Source organism: Dipodomys spectabilis, unplaced genomic scaffold, assembly GCF_019054845.1.
Source record: "Dipodomys spectabilis isolate Male_0828 unplaced genomic scaffold, ASM1905484v1 ptg000089l, whole genome shotgun sequence".
In the NCBI taxonomy this organism is placed as follows: domain Eukaryota; kingdom Metazoa; phylum Chordata; class Mammalia; order Rodentia; family Heteromyidae; genus Dipodomys; species Dipodomys spectabilis.
In genome coordinates this window covers 7,951,375-7,975,044 of record NW_024870766.1, presented here as the reverse complement: position 1 = coordinate 7,975,044, position 23,670 = coordinate 7,951,375, and the positions used below count along the sequence as shown (strand labels likewise).

General features: G+C 36.4%; 1 protein-coding gene across 1 annotated transcript in view; it reads left to right on the top strand.

The window, feature by feature from the left end:
• Positions 1–18,658: 18,658 nt before the first annotated feature.
• Grm3 (glutamate metabotropic receptor 3) overlaps positions 18,659–23,670 on the top strand; it is a 215,914-nt gene continuing 210,902 nt past the window's right edge. Inside the window, exon 1 of the mRNA XM_042684720.1 lies at positions 18,659–18,885. The gene's annotated coding sequence lies outside the window, so the exon portion shown is untranslated. The remainder of the gene's footprint in view (positions 18,886–23,670) is intronic.

Below are 23,670 nucleotides of genomic sequence, written 5' to 3'. Positions count from 1 at the left end.
TTACTAGCTTTGTTTTTGTTAAGTAGTAGAAGAAAATCAGTCCAAAAGAAATTATTGCTGGCCTCTATTTCTGACTTGAAAAAGTCAAATTCTCAAAGTCTAAATTATTTGGAATGGTTCTTAATGAATGCAGTCTTTGGAAATAAGGAGGGGAATGTGGTTTGCTAGAATTATCAAAAATTATATCCATATTCTATAGAACAACTAATGGTGTTTTAAAATATTCCATGAATCAGATGCTTTAATGACCTTACAGTTTTATACGTGAAAGAAGTTACACTTATCTGTGTGCTTATGAACAAATGCGTCCTGAGGCACCATTAGATAAGAGAAGCTCAGTGTAGGACAGATAAAGGGCTCTGACTGCTCTTAATACAATCTAGATCTAGATCTAAAATGGCACTGGGCCAATATACCTAAACAACACTGAAACTAGAATAAGATTTCAGAGACAATTCAATTATAAAGATAGCATTGTAAGGAGATGCTCTTTAGATACTGTGTGTCGGCCTTACAATAAAAGAGAGTGTATCTTCTGCTTTTTAAAACAAAGGGAAGAGGAAACAAATTGATGTTAAAATATGTAAGTATTGTACAGGAGTATAGTACAGACAACATGGTAAATTTTCAATAAATATTGGTTGAATCATTGAAATTTTTAACTGTCTTTTCTTAAAATTAGATGTATAAACAAATTATAATTAATAAAGTGAGAAAGGGCTAGGGACGTTGTTCAAATGGTAGAATGCCTAGCTAGCAAGTATAAAACCTTCTCTTCAAATCGCAGTCCAACCAAAAAGAGAATGAGGAAAAACAAATTAAATTACCATATAACTTCACCTTCACCCTTGTCATTGCTTGCTTTATATTTAAAAGCGCAGTGTCTTCTGGGAGTGTATTTCACAACCACTGGCTTAATAAAGGACTTTCCTGTTACATCATTCATTTTGCTAATTTCTTCTCCATTTTGTTTATTTGTTGCTTTAGGAAGGAAGTTTTGGCCATTTGGAAGAGGCTTATTTGGTTTGGGGTTTTGGTGTTTTAATCTTTCTTGGTAAAAGTATGGTAGCCATATGTCTTATGACAAGAAAGACAAACAGGTAAGTAGAGTTGTCCCAGATATCCAGAAGTATTATAAAGAGGAACTCAAAATAAAAGACAGCGATATTATTGATACTTTAGATAGGTTGGCCAGGGCTTTTATTGTAAAGTTTTGAAAGAAGTGATGTAGGAATCTGGGAGGAAATATTCCAGGCAAAAGGAATATGAGGTACAAAAATCTTGAGATAAAGCACACCTGGGTAACTCAACATAGATTCAGTGGATTGGGGAGAGGCAGTATTTAGAGTCACATAGACATTTTGTAGGGTAATGATTGGAGTGGTGGAAATACGTTGTGCAATGTCTTGCCGATCGTAGTTAAGACTTAGTTTTACTCCAATTAAAGTAGAAAAATCTGAAGTTAGGGCAGAAAATGACATGGTCTTATATGCATTTTGAATATTTTTATTATCTTTAAGTAGTTGTTCAAAGGAGCTGCCATTCACTGAAGCAATTTATGAAGAATGTATAGCAATTTGTGAATAATCTTGATCGATGTAAATCAACATTCGCATCCACCCACCCCTCCTATCCTACTCATTCCCTTATTTATCTTGATTTTTAGGTAACTTACTGAATTTTGTGTAGTTTATATGCTTGGATTTTTTTTTTGGTCAGTCGTGGGGCTTGAACTCTGGTCCTATGTGCTGTCCCTGAGGTTTTCAGCTCAAGGCAAGCTCTCTACTACTTGAGCCACAGCACCACTTCAGAATTTTGTGTAATTTAACAAAGCATTTTATGTGTACAATGCATCTTGATCTGTGCCAACATTTCAACATCCTCACCCCTCTTCCTTATAAAAAAACTCACCCCTTCCCTTATATTTCTGTGATACATACAATGAATTTTGTGTAGTTTATATGCTTGGATATATTTCTGTGATATATACAATGAATTTTGTGTAGTTTATATGCTTGAATATATTTCTGTGATATATACAATGAACTTTTGCCTGTATGTTCCATCTCCCATCCCATTACCCTTTCATTCTTCTGCCCTTCTCCTTTTGGTCCCATCCTCTCCTCTTGTAAGTAGCCACTTCCTGGTACTTATTTTGTTGGTTATTGACTTAGTCTTTCTAAAGAATTTTACTACATGTACTCTCCATAGAGTCTATTAACACTTTCATTAATTCATTTGTAACCCCGTGCTTACTACTCAGTGTGCTTACTTGTAGATTTATAGTCACATTCCACCACAAATGAGGGAAATCATTTAACCTATGTATTTATGGACCTAGTTTGCTTAGCTTAACATAATTTTTTCCAAGTTTTTCAGTTTCCTTACTAATGGCACAATATCATTCTTTCTAATAATCTTATGTAGGTAAAAACAGAAACAAAAAGAAGATGGTAGTAATTAAAGGTGACTAAATTCTGGCTTTATGTTAAAGGTAGACTGAGAAAGAAGAGGCAATTATTCAATCAAAATTTTAAGAATAAAACATGGAAGAAATGAGTTGCCCTTTTTAGAGATGTGGAAGACTCAAAGAGAAAAGCATAGAAGAGAATGGGTCAAGAATTCAGAAACAGGTGATTAGAACAATTCTTTCATATTTTCCATAGTAAAAGTCCAAGTGAATCAAAAATTATTTCTTTCTGGTAGATGAAATCATGGCTAGTTTAAAACTTCTGAAATTCTCAATGTTATCAATGTTTCTATTTCTCTGTTAAAACCATTTCTAAAGTACTCCTCTCTGATCCCCAAAAAGCTGTATTAGAGGTGAATCTACCTGTAATTAAGGATGCAAATGAGAAGCTCATTTATTTGGTCCTGGGAAAATCTCATTCATCAAATTTATGAATGCAGTGAAATCACTTCTTCCATGTGTGTTAAAAGTCATTATGAAAATGTTATCCTAGGCTCCGCAGACAGTTTTAAACTTAATGTGACTTTTAATCAATGACAACAAATCAATTATGACACTATTAAACATCTGAAGAAAGATAAATTGTTACCAGCCAAAGTTTTTCCCTTTAGTATACAAATTCAAAGATATGAAAATAGGGAAACTAGGGCCATGAAAAGAGAAACTAGAAGCATGGTTTTCTATAGTTCTCTATAATAGAAAGCACTTATGATTGAAGAGAAAAAGCAGTGTGTGCTCTTTTCACATACTTCCAGCATGATTCTGAAAAAGTCTGCTAACTTTAATGCATATATTTTATTTATGAATTTATATTATCCTTAAGTAGTCTTACAAAGCAGTTGCCATTTAACAAAGCAGTTTATGAATACGGTATATGTTGATGGTTGTAATGAAGCTAGAACTTAGAGCTTCATGATTATTAGGCACATACTTAAACTATACTCCAGATCTTTTTGCCTTAGTTTAGTTTTAGATAGGGTTTCATGCTTTTGCTTAGGCCAGGCATGGACTTTGATCTTCCTACCTCTGTCTTCTGTGTAAAGGAGATTACACTGTACACCATCATGAGTAGACTAAAACTCTCATTCGTTAAAATATCTCCTTAAAGAGCTGACATATCGCATAAGTGGCATGGCTAATCTTACATCATTCATTTAAATGTTTTCATCACTGTAGGTGATGGCTTTCATGTTATAACAGAATTCATTGATTTGTTCAGCCATTCAAATTTTAATTACTTTCAAGTGGTCATCAAAGCTGGAAAAAATGTGTTTTTGGTTTGGGAAGTACAAGGCAGGCAAAGGATCAATGGCTGAATGAATGGATAGATAGAGGAATCAATCAAGTGACATTGTAAATGGAACTGTACAAAATTTAAAGTGTTGTTCTAGTGGTTGTTTTCAGTATTTATGTAAAATATCTACCTACTTTTATAATATTCTTTTTCTCCACAGTAATGGGAGATAATAGTTTGAAGCCAGCCCATGAAGGAAAGACCATGACTTCAGACTATGATCCTCAGATCTCAGCCTCCTGAGTTATTAGGATTACAGTCATTGAGCCACCAGTACCCAGGTTAACTTTCCAATAATTAAGTTTTATATATAACATTTTATCCTGCAAGAATTTTAGGTTAACAAAAAGCTGTACAGTTATTATAGAGCTCTAATACACTCATACCCAATTTTCCCTATTATAAATAATGTATCAGTTAGATACATTTTCACAATTAGTTAAACATTATCCAAAGTCTTGGCTTCCTTTAAATGTCTTTAGTTTTACCTAAAGTCCTTTTTCTGTCCCATGTTCTCATTCAAGATTTCACATTATATTTTGTAGTCATGGCTCCTAAAGCCACGACTGTGATATTTTCTCAAATATTTTTCTTGTTTTTGGTGATCTTTAGCTAATTTAAAAAGAGGTAAAATTATTTTTACTTAACTTTATTTCTCTACTTGGTATATGATTTGCACAGTTTACTGAGTTCCAGTGACTTATGCTTGCTATTCTTATGTACTGTTTTGTTTTCCTGTCAAGAAGCCTGTATTTTCTTGTAACATATTCTACATAGATTTTGTTTTTGGAGCCTTTTATAGAAAGAGACATAAAAAGCAGTGAGTCTAGATCTATCCAAAGAATCTTCTCATTTTCATCTTCCTTTACTGGATAATCTCAGTCAGTTGAAGGTCACTTCTTAAACTGACATATATACAATTCAATCTATTGAGATTCTGTCTCGTTTTGTTTGCCTTCTCATAGTCTATAAATTCCATAAATTCTTCAGCCAAGTTTTCTCACTAAGAAGGCAAAATATCCTCCCTGTAGTAATTCATTTGGAAACTCAACTTCTAGTTGTTTTTATTAGTTTGGCACTGTCTTTCCCTCTTTTCTCCCTATTAATATGCTGAATTTTCATAGTCATCCTGATATACCAGGTATGTTCAGTCAATTATTCTTACAATGGATCCTCTACCTGCAACTAGTCGCTTATATGCAGGTTAATTCCAGCTGTTAGTCCATCCTACTCTGAAACTGTGCTATTGGGAGTTTGTCAAGAACTTTGTGTCTCAGCCATCAGCACTGTCCTAGCAAAAACTAAACTAACACTCCTTTTCCTTTTCCTTTCTTAATCCTTTTTATCTGAATAGAATAACTTATCATATACAAGTTATGCATCTAACCTATTGTTTAAGCTATCAACTAGCCAATGAACAACTCTAAAAGCTTATGTAGAAGTCTTCCTATATCTTGTTGTTAATTAATCATTTTATTTTCCATTCAATTGTCTGAAGCAACTTATTTCTAGAATTAAATAGTACACTTGTTGTTAATTAATCATTTCATTTTCCATTCAATTGTCTGAAGCAACTTATTTCTAGAATTAAATAGTACAACTATCTTTACTTTCCTCATTAGATGAGGCTTGTGACAATTTAACATTCAGGTATGTCTTTATCTCATCCTAAAAGATAATACATATTGTGTAAGAAGGCTTTCTTTTTATTGTAGTCATTTATTCATAAGTTGAACTATAGTTCTATGGGAAACTTGAAAATTGGGCATCTGAAATGGGAATCCACAGGTTAAGCACTTAGCAAATCTTAACCCAGCTTGAGACCACACACTTTACTCCTTCTGCAATTCTCTCTTGGCCTGAAAACAGGTAACATAAAAATAACAACAACAACAAAAAAGTAACAGAATGTGGGGCAGCTGGTCTAGCACTGCCTACACAAGCCCTGGCACAAGTAAGCCAAGCCAGAACCTCATTGGCATTCAGTACATACAAAACTCAACTGCCTTGCTATGTAAAAGCAGCAAATATTTTCAATCTTCCAAGTCCTAAAAAGACTAATCTCTTCTCTGCTTTACCCAAAATACAAAGCTACACTGTGCCAATGCATTTTCAAGGTCTTAATATCATTGTCTCACCTAAAGGCATCTACATCCAGGAACACTGGCTGAGACACAGGTGCTTTCGGCTTTGCCTGAATAAAGGTTGTCACTTTCCTGGGACACAGTTAAAATGCTTCAATGACCCATCAAATTCAAAACCCTCGCTGGCCAATTAACTAATGCCTGAGGCCTAAGGCCGCCTACTTAGAGTGCTTGTGCTAAACATTTTATTATTTTACAATAAAATTGTAAAATAGTGGACATATGGTGTGCTATTGAAAGTTACCACCTCCCAAAGGCAAAACATCATGACTCCCACTTCTCCTGTTTGGCAATCCAAAATGCAAAGAAAGCCACCCTTTTGGATCATCCAGAGTCTTACATCAGTAAGATGTGTTTGTTTATTTCCATGGTTCTCTTCCTTCCTAGCTTCTATTTCTTGTCTATTCTCAAGGTCTCTGGTCCAATGTACAAAATTTAGGATTTGAAAGATGGGGATATAATGCTTTCCTCTCAAAGATGAAGTTCAGAAACCAACTGAAAGTTATTCAAATGAGTCAGAAGAATATTTTTACTGAAGAAACTGTTGGGGTTATAGTTTAGATTTATGACTGTATTGTATTTTTAACACTGCACTCCTTAGGCAGGTCATCTACCATATGTTAAGGAGTAAATCAGAATGCTATATTTCATCTTATATATGGCACTAAGTCTGTAAGATTTGCCACTGTTTTTATGTATCTCAAAGAAAGAAGTGAAACTTCTTTGTCATTTAAAATAGAACCTACCATAACAAAATGTATGAGATATTTGAAAAAACACGTTTTAGAGTAGGAAAAAAAATGTGGACCAAGGTCTCTACAAGTAGATTAGTCCTGCAGAAAATAAAGGAAAGCAGTTAAGTTTATTGCTCTCTGCTTGTTCTTCCACATATGTTAGTTGTGCAATAACTGAGCAGCAAAATATAGGGAAGAGAAGACAGGCAGTGGCCTTTTTCAGTTAACCTTTTAGAAATGTGAAATATAAAACTAAAAATCCTTTCACCCAACCAAAAATTAATACTGTACTCCAAAAAATCTACAAGCGCTCAAAGGTGGTATCTAACACTTTTAGGTGTTATCTATCTCTTTTAGTGGTATCTATCTCTTTTAACATGGCAGACAGTCCCGTCCCTCATAGAAGAAAATGTTACACAGGATACAAGTCTACAAAGGAAGTAATACTTATTTTTAAGGATTGGAAAGTATATGATTAAGTGGAATTTTCACTGTGTGTGTGTGTGTGTGTGTGTGTGTGTGTGTGTGTGTGTGTGTGTGTGTGTGTGTGTGTGTTTACACTGGTATTGGAACTTGAATAAAGGCCAGGGCACTATCCTTAGTTTTTTCTTTTTCCATTTGTTTGTGGTCCTGGGGCTTGAATTCAGGGCCTGGGAACTGTCCCTGAATTTTTTTGCTCATGGCTAGCACTCTAGCACTTGAGCAACAACTCAATTTCTGGCATTTTGGTGGTTAATTGGATATAAGAGTCTCATGGACTTTCTTATCTGATCTGTCTTAGAACCATGAATCCTCAAATTATAGCCTCTTGAGCAGCTAGGATTATAGGCATGCACCAGCAGAGCCCAGTTTTGTCCCTCTTTCAAACACAGCTCCACTTCTAGATTTTTGGTAGATAATTGGAACTGAGACTCATGGACTTTCTTGCTTGCACTGAGTTCAAACTGTGATAACCAGATCTAGGCCTCTTGAGTAGGAGTATAGGTTTGAGCCTCTAGCACCTACCTGAAAATTCTAATTTTAAGAGGAAAAAGTGGATAAACATTTTGGAATTACTATTTAAAATTTTCAAGCATTGAACCAACACTTTTTATATAGCCAATGGAAATAGAATCTAGAACCTGATCTTATTGTAACAACAAAATTTCATGATTTACAAATTTTAATCAATCTAAATTACTTGTTTGTCTAAATAGTCTCATTGTTTGTCTAATAATCTCATGACATCTTTCATTTTAGTTGTTATTTTAGCTTTAGTGATGATGGCAAGAACAGATTGCTCATTTCCCACTTTGTATTGACTTTTAAAAAATGCTTTCATAGCATCATGAAAAAAAGACATTCAAGGGCTCAAGAAAATGACCTTCAAAGGAAATTATAAAGTGAATGATGGAACAGGAAGGACACAGAGGTATTTCATAATGCAATGTCACTTTAAAGGCCATCGTCTTCAGAGTCAGACAGACCTGAGTCCTAAACTTAGCCCCTTCATTTACTGAGTGGCAAGTCACTTAACCTCACTTAGTCTCTTCATCTTTGGATAAGTAATAAAATAATACCACCCTCTCAAGGTTATCATATGAATTAATGAGGCAATGTATGTAAATCACTAGCACAGTGCATGACCCATAGAAAATGATCAAACACTAGAAAATAGTTTATATACACACACACACATATGTGTTGGTAGAATATATATTGGTAAAATGATATTGGCTTTGTGTGTGTGTGTGTGTGTGTGTGTGTGTGTGTGTGTGTGTGTGTATTGTAAAATACAAAATATAGAAAGAGTTCTTACACATGCTCTTTGACCATGGTGATTAGTGTTGTTCAAAGTTACTGCTGATTCTCTGCCTGCTGGGCACAGAGTTGGACTGCATTTATGGCCCCCTTGTGGTTGCTGGGATTCATTCTGCTATTAAGTTATTCACAGAATTATGTATGTTCTTCCAGCATACAGCATTTAAATGCTTATATGTGACCATGTCAATCTTTCTTCCCTTTGCCATAATTAGCAGTGTTCCAGACAGTGGTTGCTTGATCAGCACACAGCAGAACTCCCTGCCAACCTTCAGTAAACGTGATAAAGACATTGCTTCAAGCCAAGAGATTTTGCAGTTGTTTCTTAGTGTAGCAATATTTAATTAACCCTGACAGATATACTTAAATGCCTACTCTTAACTCTAAAACATAGATAACTACATTATTATAATTTCTCATCAAACTGTATGCTTCCTACATCAACTTTCTGTGGTTATGATTAAACAGGTAATTGGAAATATCTTTAGCATTCATTCATTTAGTAGAATTGTTCCAGTTACACAGGTTAAGTGAAGTAAGCCAGATTCAAAAAGACAAAAGTTTCATTTCCTCTCATCTGCAGATATTAGGCCTAAAATAAACACATACATGCAAACACATAAAGAATTATATCACCATATTATGCATATATTTACTATGAAGTTTAATGTATCATGGTAATAAGAGATCATGAAGCTTAATTAAATATTATCATAAGATTTAACTTGGTGTTTTAATTTTAGATAGTGAAAAACTCTTATCACCACCATACTCCAATAGTTATTCAGAGGAGGTTTAGCATCTATCTGATTGTTTTCCAAGGTATATGAAACTCTCCATAGTGATATTACTTCTTAAACATAAGACTTTGGTAGAAATTGATGTATTTGGTAACACTTTCGACACTCTGCAAAGATACTCAATATTAAATCTTGTGGATAAGATATGCTAGGTAGAATTTTGAGAAATTAAACTTAGGTTCCAAGGAACACCTTAAAGGCAGCATATACATTAAGCACAGAGTGATCAAAATGGAAAGGAATACAGCTTAAAAGAATAAGCAGCAAATTCAGGTGCTGGTGGCTCATGCCTGTAATACTAACTACTCAGGAGGCTGAGATCTGAGGATCGAGGATAAAAGCCAGCCCAGAAGGAAAGTCCGTGAGACTCCTATCTTCAATAAAGCACTCAGAAAACCAGAAGTGGTACTGTGGCTCAAGTGGTAGAGTGCTTGTCTTGAGCTGAAGAGATGAGGGACAGCATCCAGGCCCAGAGTTCAAGCCCCACGATTGAAAAAGAAAAAAGAAAAAAAAAGAAAAAGAATAGGTAGCAAAGAATGACATTCTGGAAAGTTGGGACACATCTGGACTAAAACTCAATTCATGTGATTAATATTCTGACATTCAACAAGTCACTTAAATTCTTTTAGCTTAGGTTCTTCATCTAAATATATATATGCACATATATTCCATATGATTTATTTTAATTCATGGAGTTGTGATAAAAATTTAGAAGGAAATACTTTTGTAAAGCTCAAAAGTATTATCCAAAAGCTAACATTAATGATGTAAATATGGCAGAGGCTCTGAGGAAAGGTCAGATTTATTAGAGTTGTTCTGGCAAAGATAAAACCAAAAAACACTGGAAGAACTCAGCAATTCTTTTCTTATAATAAAATGAGAAGACTTTTGAATGTTTTTCTCTGATCAGTTTTTTTACTGTTTAGTAAACTGGCAAGGATACAAGGATGTTCTTAGAATGAAATTGTTCTTACTCACTTCCATTACTTTATCCTCCTTCAGCATAAGAAAGAATGAAGTCACAGCTGAAGACAGAATTCTAACTAACTAACTAATTATCTCTCTCTCTCTCTCTCTCTCTATATATATATATATATATAGAGAGAGACAGAGAGACAGAGAGAGAGAGAGAGATTTCCATCTGGAACATGGTCTGTCCTGGGCAGAAAAATGGTTGGTGCTAGTGGACATTTTTGTGAGCCTTTGCTTGTTCAATAACTATTTATCAAATACCAGCTTAAGAAACTGCACTCTCCTTAGAGGCAGAATGAGCTAGTACAATGTTATTTTTGAAGGAATGAAAGAGAAAAGTGAATCAATGAAGAGAGGCATTTGCACTTTTTTCTTGGTAAACTACAGGAAGAAAAAGAATGTCTGATTTTATTCTAATCACTGTAAATACTTAGAGCACATTTAGAGCTGGTGCCTGTGGCTCAATCTATAGTTGCTTTGTTGTTGGATATTAATTCACTAATAATATTAAGTGCCTACTCTGTGCCTATAAATGTGCTATATGTTGGATATGAAAAATAAATTAGCTTAATATAGTTCTTGGGATTGTGTACTATACTGCCAAGAATATTTTCAATCAATAAAAAGCTTTAATTTTAGGAATGTTCCAGCCATAGTTCTTATGACCATAAAAGATGTCACAAGCTTGAAATATTATATTTCAGGTTTTTTCACTTGAATTCATAATAATATACCTTTTTATGTTTTTATGCTTTTTGTGAAAATATGTTCATCAAAATCGAAAGCAAACAAAAATAGTTTTTTTCACCTTTTATTTCTTTTTTTTTTAACCTGTATATAGTTGAACAATATTCAAAAACTTTTCCAGACTCAAAATAAATCCATTTGGAAAACTTTTCTAGAGGCAAATCAAGTCCCTTAATAATAAAAATATTTTTTTCCTGGTCTGAGCTGAGAACATCTCAAGAGAGAAGAGATTTCTGTTGGAGATACCACAGGAATGTAAATGAGTGACCTTAAGTTTTTCTATCATTTCTAAGCTAGAATTTAATAAAACATATTCAGTGTTTTAGGGAAATGTTTTTCTCAGGCAAAACATATATGGCTTGATTATGTTAGCAATTGAGAGAAAAAAAACGTAATTTAGGAATTGCTTCTATCCTCTGGTTTGGTTTGGTAGGAACAAGTCAGTGACATGAAGGGCATGACCCTTCAATTACAAGCCGTGCCAGCTTTAGCAACAACCTGTGACAGACCAGACCTTACCAAAATTAAAATCCATATCGCTCAAATTCAAATGTCTCAGATTTAGGTTAAAGTTCTGAGGAAATGTTTATTCTGTGTATTCACAAATCATTCTTTGATGATAGATTGTTTTCCTCGGGCATAATTGTTTCGATTCCAAAGGCTGCAATTTAAAAAGTTGCAGTCTAACTATATTCTGTGCAGTAATAGGGCTTGAACTCAGGGCCTAATGCTGTCATTGGGTTTGCTACCTTGAAAGTCACTCTACCACTTGAGCCACACCCATCCAGTTTTGCTTTTTTTTTTCTCATTAACTGGAGATTGGGTCTTATAAATTTTTCTTTCTTGGATGGACATAAACACAGATATTACAGGTCAGAAAATAATCTTCATATAGGAAAGATAAAAAGAGGGAAGCAGTAAGGTTATTCCCCATGTCAAACATTTCTGGCAGCAAGACCCACCAGATAACCTCATTCATCTTCTTTCCTACTTCTTTAAAGAAAGCAGAAAGTTAATTATTCACTTTACCAACCTAAGTTGTATCTTGGGGCAGTCAAATAAACAGGTCTTATCAGGGAGAGACATAAGCAGTATGATTTATTTTGTATGGTTGTGAGAAAGGTTAGACCTTCTGGATAAACAAGTCAAATACACCTTGTGCCACTGTCTCCTAAGTTGATGATATGATAGTTGGAGCTAGAGCAGCAATTTTTCCACATGAAGGAAGGGAAAGACATGTTGGCTTTGACATCACTGAACCACTGAAGCAACCTCAAATGATACCGACTCCTATAGTCTTGATATGTGAAAATGAACAAGCTAGAAAAGCATGGGTTGAGCCATTGTTAGGTAGATGCTGTGCTATTTACCCTCTAACTGACACAAACCCCTTCCTCACAACAGTGCATTTTAAATTTACTCTTGGGATGATGTATTCATGAGACAGTAATCTATTCTCCTGACTCATAGCAATCAAAAGCCATTTGAGTTCAGGTCTCTTATCTTAAGTAATGTAAAGTGGCCAGTTCTACTTTAAAAGAGACTGTTTTGTATTTCATCATGTCATATTTTTAACCAATTGCTTGTATTTCTTTTCATTGTCAGGAGAAAAATCTATCTTATCTTCATAGTATCCTAAGTACTTGGCATATGATAGTTTTCAATAAATGTTTCTCAATTAAGTATGTATAGACATGCATATACAAATACACACATGCATATACAAATACATACATGCATATGCATAAATACATAACTAATCAGATCCGGATTTGAAATAAATAGCCAATATAAGGGTGAAACACCAGAAAGTCATCACTTTTGGTAAGAAAAATGTATTTGAATTGTCAGGAAAGAAAGAAGCAACAAAAGATAAAATAGACAGCACCAACATTTATTATATCTAAAATATACAATAAAATGAAAACTTATGCTAAGATCTCTGAGAAAGAATTTATTTCTAGATAAATAAACCGCTCAGTCTTCTGTGTTCCTAGAGTATTTGCATCATTTATTTAGACCATAGTCACAGGCCCTGAGTGATTCTGCATATATTATCCATATGAATTAATCCTCTTAGCGATGGCAACATGGTTTTAACCTCCCCCCACACTGCTCACAATCTTCTCCAGATCATATGATCTCATACTCAACAGAATTATGTAAGAAAACTTAAAACCAAATATTGTTTGCTTGTTATTAAAACATGGAATTGAGATGAACTTAGGAAGGTCACTGGATCGTTTTATCTCTTCTTCAATGAATGCAAGCTGAGGTCTATAACACTCAAGGGCATCATACTTGCCCCCACTGGTTGCTCTCAAGAATCTGAGATTTGAGGAGCAAGGTTCAAAGCCAGCCTGACGAGGAAAGTCTATGAGACTCATCTCCAATTAATCACAAAAAGCTGAAGCAGAGCTGTGACTCAAGTAGTAGAATGCTAGCCTTGAGCACAAAAGTTCAGGGATAAGCCCCAGGCCCTTAAAGCACTAGCGGCACACACGCACACACACACACACACACACACACACACACACACACACACAAATTAATAAGTAGAAATAAGATACTAAATAGACCAGGGCTACTTTCTTTCTTCCTTTTGCCTTTTCATTCTTTGTCTTCCTTGTGAAAATGAGGGGAAAATGCTAGAGAATTGAAATGACTCATCAGGTAGGTATGTATATACCTAACAAATAAAACATAATGTACCACAAAAAACCACTATATATGCTGTACATAATATTGCCCTATATATATTTCTTAAGGGGCATGTTCTTTTCTATTCTCTGGGACATAAGTCAAGTCCAGCACCTTGACTTTCAGAGAGTTTCCAGATAAAAATTCTGTCATTCACTTTAATGCAAAAATAAAAGCACGAAGAATAAAGAATAAAGTCATGAAGAATAAAGCCTAAGCAGTAATAACCAACACTCCAACATCAGCTGAAGTCTGTGTTTCTCTGGTCACCTAGTCTGGAAAGGCAGCAGGAAGGACGTTCTACAATAGGTCCTGACAGGCTCTTCTCTCTGCTCATGAGCTTTCTATCCTTATCCTCCCCACCTTCCCTCCTCCCTCTCCTTTTGATCCCTCTGAGTTGAAGAGGTCAGAGACACAAAGTATAAGGGGATGAGCAAGGAAAGTCTTATTATCCAGTACTACTCTAGCATTGCTTTCCCCTGGACTTAGCAGGTATTCAAAGCTGCCTCTGGTGATGTCAATTTAGCCATGCCTTTCAAGACCTCTAGATCTGGAGATCACACATGGTAGAATCATACCTCATTCTGATGATAGGCCACTTACTACTCTACCCACTTGCCATTCAGCACAGTCCTATAACCTTCTATGTAAATAGTTAAAAGGAGACCCTCTCCAGACTGAGTAAGTAGAGGTGGGAGCCCTCTCACCAGGTTGATATAGCCCCTGCAAAAGAATCTAGACAAGCAGCCCCTTCTCACTTCTCAGTCAAGCACCTTTGTGCAGAGCACAACCTACAGGTTCCATCTCCATAGCCCTGTGCTCTGTACAAACTGTCTCGTGGGGTCCAGTAGTGGGATCCACCAAGCCTGTCTAGGAAAAAGCCAAGAATAAGCATCGCTTCTTCCATGCTCCCTCTCCCACATAGGGCCTAAGAAACTCACCATTTTTTCCCTCTCATGTACTTAACCTCTCTTCCTTCTACCTTTTGAGAGGCAAGTCTAGATGCAATAGTTTATGTTTCTCTAACATGAAATAAGAAGCAGTCACCATTAAAAAAAAAAAAAAAAAAGAAGTAGTCACCGTAAGCCCAAATTCCAGGGAAATATAACAAAGGTTTCTCTGTAGCCACAGTAACTTTCATGATCGCTTGGACCTATGTGTTTAGAGTACAGTAAGAACTCTCTCCTCCAATTTCCTACCTTTCTCCACTTCATAGGTTCAGTTTAAGGATTCTCCACTCAAATACAGCCCAAAGAAGGAGTTTGACAACTTTGTCAGGAATATGGAGTAGCTGGTACCTCGTCCCTTGGAGTTTCAGTCAAAACCAAGGCTAATATTTTAATTTTGGGGTTGCATAATAATAATTCAAATCAGATTTTAAGGAAGATCTAGGAGGAAGCAAAATTTTGTAAAATGTTGAAAACATAAAACATAAATGGGGATGCTTATAAACTTATAAAAGGCAAAATTTAATGCTTTATGTACATATCAGATATTTACAAAAATGTTTATAAATATATTTACAAGATCTTCTATATTTTTTCGAGGATTGACTGGTCCTGTCCTTTAAAAAAATAGAGTCCTACAAAGATTTTTTTAAATTTTGTTAAATTATCTTTAAATAGTTGTATGAAGGGGTTTCAATTGAACAGATCAGTTTATAGATATCATGCATCTTGATCAATATTATCCCTTTCATCATTCTCTCCCATGCAAAGAAATTTAACAGCCACTGGGAAGATTAAACAAGTAAAGGAGCCGAGGCACAGGACAAATGAGTAGAGGGTCAGGTAGTCACATGATGTAAATCTCAAAGCTGGTACTTTTGAGAAATAAAATGGGGATGATAAATCCAACCTGATAATAGTCTGTCAAAACTAGAAGTATTATTACCATATATGGTCACAATATGTATCCATGTAACTCCTAGTAGAAATCAGCAATGAAATAATTTCTTGATTGACACAGTAGAGATTTGTTCTAGAGTTAATGCTCATTATAGTGAGCTATGGATCCAAATAGGAATGTAGAAAGTATATCAATTGTTTTTGTTGTTTGTTGATTTGTAGATTTAAAAAATGGTATAATTTGAGAGCCAGGCTTAAAAATGCCTTACACCAGAAGTCAGTGTCCTCACTCTAAAGTATTCTAGGAAGAAGCATTGTGATTAATCATTAATCATCAAATGTAGGTGGATTAGTAAAGTTTTAAAAATAAACCATTTACACTAGAAAGAGTGCTCTAAATGCCAAACAAATATGTTTAACTTGAAAACAATTTGATGAATATATTATACCAATAGAACTGTATTAAAAGTAACTAGGATTATTTAGAAATGGAGCTCAGCCAGAATAGTTGGAAAGGGTGGGAATAGTAAGTGATAATGTAATTTCTTAATTGCTTTGTCATTTAGTCAGCTGTTATTATTTAGCCTTAGGATTTGGGGCTTTTAAAACATGCTAAACAATAAGTAATCATTAAAACTTAAGTTATATTCCCTATCAGTGATGAATTTAAATTATGAAGGAAAAAATGAAGTTCAACACTAATTGCTTTCAATTAAATATACTATATGCTCAACAATTAAAGCACCATCAGCTAACTATAAGCCAGAGATTAATAATGATGATATATGGATCTGGTATAAGTTAAATACTTTGTACAATGCTACAGTTAGGAAGGCTGAAAATTCAAGATTCAAATTCAAGTAACGCACTGTCACCAAGCTGAATGGCTTTTTTGGCTATGGCATAACAAGGGAAGTCAAGAAGTTCCCCATGAAACCAGACTTGATGGAAGATAAATAATTAGCTTCAACATTTTAGCCTCTACTCATTGCAAATATTAGTGTGGTAAGCAGCCTGCATACAGGCAGAGCTGTGATCAGCCTACACATCAGTACTATTTTTTTTTGTGCAAAAACAGGTCCTTTTCTTTTTTGAATGAGATGAAGGTATTTGATGTCTTTTACTTCTCTTAATCTCCATTGCTTCTGATAAGGTCTTAGTAATTTTTAATGACATCTTCTAGAATATACTGAAAAAGACCAAAATTTATCACCCTGGCTTTCTGAGTATCTGAAGCCCTTGCAGTGTGTTTAATCTGTCTTCTCCATTGTTTATGGCATTACTCCATGAGGTTCAGTTGTCTTTTGGCAGACATCGCTCAGTCTTCTATTATAAAGGCCAAATATATCTGTAACAAATAACAAGTATAAGTATAATAACAAGTATAAGTATAAATAACAAGTATAAGTTAGCAGTAAAGAAATATCAAGAGTGAATTGGACAATGCTATTATATTTCAGATTGAAGGTCTTAGAATGGGTACTTCAAGCATTTCACTCTATAATAACATTTTAATTTTTAATATGCCCAAATTTCTATATTTAGTGGAGTTCACAATGAACTATTTCAGCATGTATGGTTTTTAAGCATCACTAATCCTCTAAAAGAATTTCTAGTAAATGATTCCTGTGGCTTAAATATTCAGGTTAGGTTACAAAAGACAATAGTTGTTAAGCAACTTAACATTAAACGTTAAAGAATAAATGTACCATTTAAACATTAAGTTTAATTATGTCTGGCTTCATACAACTCAGTCCTTTGATAATACAAAGTTAGTATCAGAATGGAAAAATTAATGAAGTTTCAATTTTGAAAGCAAACCCGATGCCTTTCTAAATATAGAATGGATGCCTGAAATTTTACCTTTAGGATTTTATCTGTAGCTTGCAGCCTATGAAAGCTATTTCAGTGTGCCTTTTTTCCCTTTTGTGCCTACGTCACCGATTTAAGGTATTTATTTATTTATTTAATTTGAGGAAGAAAGAAGAGATTCTGTAGGAAACAGTGACTCTAACCAAAGCAGCACGGCAGAAGGTCCAATGGTGGGGGGGGGGGGGGGGGTAGATGCGCGAAGGGGTAACTGCAAGGGGGCAGTGTGGTTGTATGGGAGGTAAGAAAGAAAGAAGCTATTTCAGCACTTGCGGAGAATTTTATTCCACCCAAGAAATTTAGGAGAATGAGAAAAAGCAGCAACCCAGCATTCTTGAATGGGCGTGACTGCTCTCCAGGGGCTGTCCAATCACATTCCTTCAGAGAGAGCCATCCGGAGAAGATTGATGAGGGTTGCTAGGAAACCGGAGCGTCTCCCTCCCTCCTGACCCAGAGATTGTTCTGCACAAGCCCTCTCCAGGGGCTCTCAATGTGCAGTTGAGAGGCGTGTAGGGCAGCGCTGCTCACCGGCCTCGCTAGTTCACTTGCTCCTACTCTGTTCCCTTCTTCCCTATTTCCTCTGGCACTGGGCAAGCAGTCGGGCCCCTTGCCCTGGGACCACAGGAGAGTTCTTCCTGGGAGAGGATGGTTGGCCCCCGCTAGCGCGCAAGCCGGTAGCTCTGGCCACGCTTCGAAGTTGCAGCCACCGCCCTCTCCTCGCCGTCGCCCCACGCCCCTTCATCCCACTCTTCCCAAATTCACCGGCCTTTATTTCGCCTGCGCTACTTAAAGATTTCCAACAGTGAAGCAAAGCAGGCAAACCTCCCCGGGCTCTAGGCACAATAATCCTCTCATCTAGGTACCCTGGCTCACTAAAGACTCTGCAGATACACACCCCTATAAAAGGAGAGAAGAAGGAGGAGGGGAGGAGGGAAGGGAGCAACAGAGAGGGTGGCAAACAGAAAGAAAAGGAGAAGATGCCACAAGGTCCGTGCCTCTGCTGGGAGAGTCCCGATTAGATGCGAAGGTTTCAGCCTGGCCAAGGTGAAGGAAAGTTGGCTTGCGCGCCTAGGAAGTGGGTTTGCCCGTAAAGAGGAGGAGGAGGAGGGGGATTGGGCTCTGAAGTGCTCCCCTCCCCCTTTTTGCAAAAGACCACTGGGTCCCCCTTTTCCCCAACCTCCTCCTTCTCTTCTCCTCCACTCCTTCCTCTTCCCACTCCCCCTCGACTCGGAGGTCTGGATGCTGTGCCACCGGGCAGTGGTCCAGCGCGCAGCCGGGAGGGGGCGGGGGCGGGGGGGCACCGTGACAGGAAGCTTCGCGCACAACTTGGCCATTTCGGGGGCAAAATAAGTTCTCCCTTGGATTTGGAAAAGGACAAAGGCAGCCCGGCTACCTCTTTTGTGTCGGATGAAGAGGACCAACCATGAGCCAGAGCCCGGGTTGCAGGCTCACCGCTGCCTCTGCCACCTCGGTCAGCTCCAGTCCCTGTCGGGAGTTGTCAGTGCCAGGTAAGGAGCCCAGAGGGGGACGTGCCCCTCTGGAGGGCGCCCAGCTAGGGCGCTGGATCTGGGGTACCGCGTGGGGCAGGTGGAGCAGGGGAAAGTTGAGACGGAGGAGCAGGGATCGGTCCTCACAATCTGCCCAGAGACGGGAAGGGTGTTGAGCAGAGGCAAATGGGCATTGACACTGTGTGTGTGTGTGTGTGTGTGTGTGTGTGTGTGTGTGTGTGTGTGTGTGTGTGTGTGTGTGTGTGTATGCGCGCGCACGCCTGTATCTCCCGGAGGAGATAGATCTGGAGGCACAGATCTGCAGCCAAGAAGTGAGACACAGAGGGACTAACTAATACCTTGCAAACCCCCAAAGAGACCAGTTTTCCCAAGCCAGCCACCTCCAGCTCTGCTCTAGCTCAGGAGTCGTGATCTGGGGGCTTGAAAGGCTTTGTGCACCAGAAAACGTGCGATGACTGGCTGGCACGGCAGCAGCTTCATGTGGGTGTGGAGGTTGTGAGGGGAGGTGGGCACGGCTGCCCGGGTAAACTCTGCAGCCAGGGGCAGCAAGAGGATTCGTCCTCTCTCAAGCATGCTTGGAAAGGAGCCCTAACTCACTGCCCTTTGCTCCTTTTGGCTTAAGAAAGAAAGAAAGAAATCAAAGACTGAGAGCTTATCTCTTCATCGATCCTGTTCCATTTTCTTATCTGACAGTGAGATAACTTCAGAGAGGGCGGGAGATTCGCAATCCAAAAATAGACTGAGTAATATATCCAATAAGCTCATTTCTTAAGGATTTCATGTAGGTGTCCTTCTAGTTTTCCCTTGTGGTAACAATCAGTTAAGAGTCTAAAGTCCAATACTTTAAGATAGATGTTTTAAGGGTTTCCCCCCTTTTAAAATATCTTAGACCGTTGTAAAATTTTAAATAAAACCGCATGCTTCTAAAGACCTGTGTTCAAGCACTCAACTAATTTGCTTTCTATTCTTGTTCCAGTAGTAACAGATGTGTTTGGAATATATATGTGTACTCCCCATAATTGCAAGTTGGTGTGTGGCAATTTGGAATGATTATGGGTGCAGGTTAGTGTATGTTGAGCATTTCAGCTATAGTTTCTTTTCATAAATGTGTGTGTGTGTTTTATGTGTGTTAGCAATTCCTCGAGTGATATTGTTTCTTTGAGGAGGGGGAAATAGCATCTATTTGGAGAGAGCATCTATTCATATGCCTAACTCTAAGCCTGTTTTGGTGTATCTGATTGCCTTTTAAGGATGCAACCCGAATTCTATTGTGTGCATAGGTACATTTAATATAGCATTACAAAAAAAAACTTCTACTTTGTCACTGCAATAAATGCAATGGTAATAGTTCCTAACAAAGATATTTAGGGCTCTTTAATAATTAGTTTTGACTCTATTGCTGTGTGTCTTCTTTCTAAAGGAGGCTAGTAGGTTTTTTTTCACATTTTTTATTAATACTAATTACTTTTACAAGGAGTTTTCATTCTTATGGGTCCATATTCATATATACTGTACCTTGATCAGGCTCTCCGACCTCCATCACTCTCCCTCATCTTCCCTACCCCTCTTCCCAAACCAGTTCCAACAAGCTTCATTGTTCCATTTTTCAGACATGCACATAAAGCATTTTGATCATATGAAAACATGGCTAATAAAATTTGAAGATTTGGGGGTTATTATACACTATGTTTTAATAAAAAGGTGTTTGCCCTTTATAATAGCAGTATTTTACATTTACAAAGATTTCCCATGTGTGCAGGTCTTCACCGTCCACTGTTGGGTACTCTGACTGCCCAGCAGAGGCATGTACGTTTTGAATAGACATGTCCCAGGCTCTCCTGATTCATGTAGCATAGGTACTCAGCATGCAAGATGAGGGGAGGAAGTCTTTTAGTGTACTTTACAAATGAAACAATAAAATGTTTTGAGTGTCTGTATTTATTAGACCTAAAAGAGCATAGTAAGATCTTAGATTGACTGGACCCTCCCAAAAAATGGTATAAAACTTCTGGTTATGAGTTAGACTCTCATCAATGAACTATAAATCTTAAATCACAAATAGTTTGGCCACAGACAAAACAAAGGAAAATTTTTTTTTCTATTTAAATTGAATGGTAGGTTTTACACTTCAGGGTTATGTCATCATTTAGTCAAGAAAATAAGTGGAAAGCCACACAAACACATTATATCAATAATAAAATCATATCAATAATAAAAATCATACCAATAATATCATAGCAATATCATATCAATAATAAAAATATGCCCTATGACTCACTTATATATGGAAAACTTTTAAAGTTGCATGCTAATTTGAAAAGAAGTGTAGATTACTTGATTTATCTCAAAATGACCAAACATGACAAATGCATCTCTGACCTTGTTACTGAAATTAAAAATCAGTAAGATGAGCAAGTGCAAATATAGCTTAAAATTAAATAATACTTATTTTTATTTAAATTGAAATTAATATCTGTAGTGGATAAAAATCAGATAATTATCAAAAGTTCACCTGTCTCACATCTCTGCTTCAAGGTATCAATGAGATCACATAAAATTAAGAGCAGGCTTATTTTGGTACATCCACAGTAATAATATCTCCCATATTCCCTGGGAACATTTTTCTCTTTTTTCAAGTCAATCTTCCTTTTTCAACAATCAAATTGAACTATCTTCTGTTTCTTGTTCATTCCTCTAACGATCAGTCACAGAATGAAAGGTGATCTTTTGGTAGAGTTCTTGCTCTTAGATACCAAAATTCAGTGTTTGCTTGGGGATAAAATACTGTTTGTTTTCCCTGCTCAACATTCAAGAAACCATTAAATAAATAAATAAATAAACATTGATACCTAATTTGTATTGAAAGACCAAAGGGAAAGATATATTTATGTACTTTGGTCGGAGTTGCAGGATGAGACTTGCTTTCTACAGGAGTTACTCCCATAAAGGAGTAGTTTTTTTAAGTCATAGTTGTTGTGTTATTACCTTACACTCATTTCATTGTACTTTCTCACATCTTCTGAGACTCTGCTAAATGCCTCCAATTCTGTATTACATGAATTTGTTGAAATTGCTCCTAAAATATAGCATAAAATGATAGATTATCTTCCAGGACTGAACACATAAAATGAGTCCAATCATACTAATCACTAAGTTGGTAGAAACCATTAAGTCACCTCCTCATTCCGCTTTTAATGTCAGGTTTGTCCCTATAGCATTACCGTATTTTGGAGTAGCTCATCCCAGTCTAATTTTAACTGGCTCATGTGATATCTTTTTCTAGAACCTTTGAAAGGCTATTTCCCAGTCTAATGGTTCTCCCTTTTAAGAACTTTGTTGTGATACTTAGCCTAATTTTTTCCTAATTCTATTTTACCTCTTTACTAGCTCCTAATCATAGCTCCTATTCCATTTACTTGTCTGATTTTAAAGTGTTCTTCCAACCCTTGTGCAAGACTTGTAAAATATAAAAAGCATTATATAGTTTTAAGAGAGAACACAGGGCAACAGTTCTATATGCAAACATTTTTGCTAAGTATTTAAGAGAGATCTTAAGTCTTTTACATTTATGTGTATTGCTACATATTCATAGTAATTTATTTTAATAATCTAAGAATGAGGAAATTTGCCTTTTTTTATATTCTTGACCTATGTGGATGTTGAGATAATCACTTCTAAGTAATAATCTACGTGGATGCACATTTCTGAGGCATTTTCATTGCAAATTCGTTGTCAATTGAGCCCTGTCAATGCCACACTACAAGGGAATTCTGTGACATACTCGTGTGATGCTCCACTGAGCATCAGAAGCTGTTGTCATGTAAATTCCACTATTGAAATGAAAGTGATTTCCATAATTAATAGAATGTTCTAGGAATGTAATAATGCACGTAGTTTGGCAGTGCCTGTTAACACAAGCTAGTAATTCTGTTAGATATTTCAGTGGTCCTTCATACTGAAACCAACTGAAAAGAGCCCTTAGACTTAAGGCCAAGCACATCCCACCCAATTGTCTCTTCAAGTCCCAGGAATTGAAAGGCAAGTTCTATGAGACTGGGGAGTAACAAATAATATAAATCAGGAAATAAATTATTTTGAGCAAATGATATAAATTAGAAAATAAGTGTTTGAGTAGACTTGGCAAGTCCAAAAATACAGGACTTATATATAGTAGGGTGAATGGACAGCTAAAACCACAATACAGTGCTGTGTGCTGTAGCTTCGTGAGCATTGGACTATACAGAGAAATATTTATATAGATTTAGTTTAAAGAGCAGTGAGGGGAACTGCCTTTTCAACTGAATATATTATTAAGGGAATAAAATAAGACTGTATGGAGTAAATACTTTTTAAATCAGTATTCTTCCTTCTGAAGTCTCCAAGTGTTTTTATAGTGCCATTCATCACAAAGCGGTGAGTACCCTCAGAATGATTTTCCTTAGAAACAAAGGGGAAATCAATTTTCTTGGTATGGGAAAAGTAGGCCATTAATACACTTGTGATCTCACCTTGGAACAGAGAGGCATTCTAAGAAGCCAATGTCTACACAGAATATACTTTTCTTATCAAATGAACAAAATGGAACTTGAAGTTATACTGTACTTGAAAAAGAGAACATAATGCAAATAACATGAAGATATAACCTACATACAAAGACTAGACCAAAGCATTATGCTTTGAAATAAAGCCATACAAACCATATAAGCTGATCCTAAGCAAAATGAACCCCAAGATAGGGACACAAGAGGTTTTATCTTTCTTGCTAATTGTTTTTAATGTACCATG